Raw genomic sequence first — 5,218 nt, 5'->3', positions numbered from 1 at the left:
TTTAGAAACTCAGTAGCTGATCAAATATCGGGTTAAATATCGGTGGGGTGGCCGATGTCCGATATTCAGTTTTAAGGCTGATACCGATAGGGGGCCGATTATATTGTGCATCCCCAATATATAAATATATAATAATTGCTCCAGTAAAGTATGGCAAGGCAACATTTCTACTTAAGTAAGGTAACAAAGTACTTGTACTTTGTTTCTTGACACCTCTGTTGCTGTGTGACTAAATATCTCAGAATGACCTACTGCATTTCTATCATCAATATGAATAACAGAGTTGGTCATTTTCAGCTGCGCCTCGGTCTGTATGGTTGGATGAACCACAGGAGAAGTAACCAACATTCCAGTTTATCCGTATCAAAGCAGAAATTGTTGATCATCTTTTTAAAAATTGCATGTCTAATAATACATTCAGCCATCAAACAAAGTATCTAAATTCAAATACTTTGTATAGAGTTTCAATTAATCAAAAATCCTTTAATCAATCATGATACGCTTTTTAGAGAGGTTTGATAAATCTGTTTTTTAAACGTCAATCTATGTGAGTCCTGTTGTTTTTGGAGAAATTCAATGCTCCTCTGCTTGATTGGAGGTTAAGAGAGACGATAACTGCAGATCTCACACATCGCACAGCAGGAGAGTACGGCTCATGAACTTTAACAGTTCAGTGACAGAGAGCCTCCCAGTGTCTGGTTTTACTGTGTGGTTCTCCAGCTGCTCTCAGGAGAACAGGGAGAACAGACAGTCTGTAGCTGAGGGAAGCAGAACGCATCGCTGTAAAAGATAAACCTGCAGACTCCATCCGAAAGTCAGCCTTTTTAGCAGCCATGTTCCTTTCTTTCTTCTACCATTTCCATTTCTGGAAGAAAGGTTCTAGATTTGAACCCTTGGGTGCCTGAATTTATATACATAAAAAAAAAATGTGATTGATGACACAATTCAGTTCAGTGTAATTTATATGGTGTACATTCCCAACACATATGATCTCAAAGTGCTTTGCAAAGACATTTCAATCATGTCAGTCAGTGAGACTGATTTTATCCAGCCATTGACTTTGCATTCGCTCCTCCTGGTAAAGCATTTGGATTCTTGTTGTTGATCCTATAGATATCCCTCACACTTAGTATGCATGTGGTGACAGTGGGTGGGCAAAACGCCCATTGGTTCCTTCTAGTCTAACAGGAAGAAACTTCCAGCAGTACCAGCCTTCTGCTGAGGCCACATTGGGATTATTTTCCTTTGCCAGATTGAGAGGTATGTTGCAAATTTGTGATACCAGCTTGTTGTCAATGATGACTTAGCTTAACTTCTCCTGGACCTCTGAGCCTTCCTGTTCTGATCTGTTTGCCTGACCTGGCTTCGGACTCCTGCTTGTTCTCTGGAACACTTTGTTCGGCACCCGCCACATCTTGTTGGATCCTGCCTCGTTCTCAGGACACGGGCCGGACTGGTTAACCAGGTTAGTGACTCACGCATCCATAGCATCCTCCATCAGATTATCATGGTCACTAACCTGTGTTTCCTTTTACAGTGTTTCCTGTGATAGATGCCCTAGCCACTGCTACTCCGGTCATCTGTATTTCAAATAAACGCTTTTGAATCATCCCACTGTCTGTCTTGCCTCAAATACTGTGTCTTCTGTTCTGAGTCTAGACATTATTGGTCCAGAAAAGTAACAGAACATAGAAATAAACAAACATGTTTTTACTCCAATACTCTCATTTTCTTCCACATCCGTTTAATAGCATGCAAACCGGAGGGTCGTTAAAGCATCATAATACCACTAATAATAATACATTTGATTTAAAATGCACTTGACATTTCAAATAAAATCTCAATATTCTACAATAGGGGTTAAAAACTGTTCACAAAGTATAAAAAAAACAAAAACACAATAAAATACCATAACAACTAAATTAAAACCATAAGAATTAAAAAAACATTAGAAATAAGAATGTCTTCAGGTGCTTTTTGAACATGTCCACACTTTGTGGGGCCCTAAGGGTTTCTGGGAGGGCATTCCATAGACATGGGGAGACTGCCTGGAAGGCCCTGGTTTAGTCCTGTGTTGGTGCAGACAGCAGGTAGAGGTGGAGGAGCGGAGATCTAATGGGGCGATGTGCGGGTTAGAATAATTCTGGTGTTTACAGCAGCAAAAAGATTCTAGAAAAAATGATCAAACAAATGTGGACCTTAGAAAAATGTATAACAAAAATATAATACTGAACGCAAGGGGAAGTTTGACCGACAACGGAGGGACATGAGGGCCAAAACCCAGGTAGAAAACAGGTCCCAGGGTTCCCACGCACCTCGCTCTTCTAACTGGTCCATCTTTACAAGTCATTTTCCACATTCGTGGTCATACAAACAAAACAAGCCGGTGAGGAACCAAACGGGAAATACTCATAGTGTAGAGCAGATGTAGAAATGACCAATACGAGGCCTACTTTCTCTCCTGTGTGCAGCACTGTCTGCGGTCAGCTACGATTTTGGAGAGGTGCAGCAGAGTGTCTGCAGAAAGGGCAGGCACATATCTGCATTAACTGCGACGCACACGCAGACAACCTGGTTTTTGAGTATAAAAAACTCAAGAGTATTGAGCAGCTGGGAGGAAGGATCTGTGATAACGCTCCCTGGTGCATTTAGGGTGCAGCAGTCTGTCACTGAAGGAGCTGTCCAGTTAAGCACCAGCTTCATGCATGGGGTGGGAGACATTTTCCAAAATAAATGTTGATTTAGTCAGGAGTCCAGAGGTCATCCAATCACAGAGCTGGCCTTCCTGATCAGCTCATCCAGNAATAATACATTTGATTTAAAATGCACTTGACATTTCAAATAAAATCTCAATATTCTACAATAGGGGTTAAAAACTGTTCACAAAGTATAAAAAAAACAAAAACACAATAAAATACCATAACAACTAAATTAAAACCATAAGAATTAAAAAAACATTAGAAATAAGAATGTCTTCAGGTGCTTTTTGAACATGTCCACACTTTGTGGGGCCCTAAGGGTTTCTGGGAGGGCATTCCATAGACATGGGGAGACTGCCTGGAAGGCCCTGGTTTAGTCCTGTGTTGGTGCAGACAGCAGGTAGAGGTGGAGGAGCGGAGATCTAATGGGGCGATGTGCGGGTTAGAATAATTCTGGTGTTTACAGCAGCAAAAAGATTCTAGAAAAAATGATCAAACAAATGTGGACCTTAGAAAAATGTATAACAAAAATATAATACTGAACGCAAGGGGAAGTTTGACCGACAACGGAGGGACATGAGGGCCAAAACCCAGGTAGAAAACAGGTCCCAGGGTTCCCACGCACCTCGCTCTTCTAACTGGTCCATCTTTACAAGTCATTTTCCACATTCGTGGTCATACAAACAAAACAAGCCGGTGAGGAACCAAACGGGAAATACTCATAGTGTAGAGCAGATGTAGAAATGACCAATACGAGGCCTACTTTCTCTCCTGTGTGCAGCACTGTCTGCGGTCAGCTACGATTTTGGAGAGGTGCAGCAGAGTGTCTGCAGAAAGGGCAGGCACATATCTGCATTAACTGCGACGCACACGCAGACAACCTGGTTTTTGAGTATAAAAAACTCAAGAGTATTGAGCAGCTGGGAGGAAGGATCTGTGATAACGCTCCCTGGTGCATTTAGGGTGCAGCAGTCTGTCACTGAAGGAGCTGTCCAGTTCAGCACCAGCTTCATGCATGGGGTGGGAGACATTTTCCAAAATAAATGTTGATTTAGTCAGGAGTCCAGAGGTCATCCAATCACAGAGCTGGCCTTCCTGATCAGCTCATCCAGCTGCTTTCTCTGAGCTACAGATCAGCCACTGCTCCAACAGACAGCTCCATAGAAGATGGCTGATGCCACAGCAGAGTCATAGAAGGTCTTCAGGAGCGCCCCCTGCACTCAAAAAGACCTCAGTCTCCTCAGCAGGAAGAGTCTGCTCTGACCTTTCTTATCCAGAGCCTCAGTGTTGGGAGTCCAGTCCAGTTTATTATTCAGGTGAACACCTGGGTACTTAGAAGAGTCCACTTTCTCAATGTCTGTTCCCTGGATGTTCACCGGTGTCAGTGGAGTGGATTCTATGAATGTCCACCACTAGCTCCTTGGTGACGTTTCGCTTGGTAGCGAAACGTCTTCAAATCTTGGAAACCAAGTCCAGTGGATTGTTTTTTTTAAACTTTTACGGAATGACTATGACCTGGATGACTGAGAATCTTCATCAGCATATCAACTGAACTTCACACCGGCTCAGCATCCCCCACCTGCTGAGCTGGTAAGGTAGGCGCGGTGAAGCACGGGGCCTCCTATGTCCAGGCTACCGTCACCGTGTTGAGTTTGATCGCTCTGTCCCCCACTGGCTCCCTGCCCCCGTCCACCGGGGTTTTCCTGGACGAGCCCTGGAGCTGACGGCTCGGTTTGATGCCTGGTGTGTTTCGACTACGTACTGCACTATAGTCGACCACAATCCTGGACGATTTTGAAATTCCCCCCGGACATTTTTTTAGGTATGAAAAGTAGGATATGTGGGGGAAAAAGAGGACGTCTGGTCACCCTACCATATAAACAATCAATGAGTGAGTGCTTGTTGCTATGATGCGTCTTTGCTCAGCAGCTTGACTCGTTGCAAACCAACCAATCAGAGCACAACTCATCTAAATATTCATGAGCATATTTCATTCTAGGGCTTTTAACCAGGCTGCATTAGGGCTCATAAAACAGCAAATATGTCATTTTCAGCCCAACCAATGTTACACAGCCTATTCAGAGACCTGAAGGACCAGCACCAAATACCCTATTATACAATCATTCTATCACCCCTTTAAACATCCAATGCTGAAGGAGGAGCTGCTGCATGGGGAAGACTTTGCCTCTTGTTCTCCCAACTTCCTGATTATTCCTATGAAAAAATGCCCTCCCTTGATTATACAATTAAATAGTCAATAGTTATTATCAACTTACTTCTTTTAACCTTTAATCCATTTTGAAGAAATAATTCCCCATGAAACGATTCCCCCAGAAATCTAGACCACTACAGGAGATTCTTACTTTAGCTATTAACATCAACGATTGATTAAAGAAACTTGGATAATAAGAGTTACAGCAGCATGTAATTTACCTTTGGGGTTAAAGCTGCAGTAGGAGTTCTGAGAAAACAGGGAAAACCAGTTGATTGCATCTAGTCATTGACTTGCAAGACTTGCT

This window comes from Cyprinodon variegatus, unplaced genomic scaffold (genome assembly GCF_000732505.1).
Source record: "Cyprinodon variegatus isolate N-32 unplaced genomic scaffold, C_variegatus-1.0 Scaffold415, whole genome shotgun sequence".
NCBI lineage: Eukaryota > Metazoa > Chordata > Actinopteri > Cyprinodontiformes > Cyprinodontidae > Cyprinodon > Cyprinodon variegatus.
The sequence above is the reverse complement of the archived record's forward strand: the minus strand, read 5'-3'. Positions refer to the sequence as shown.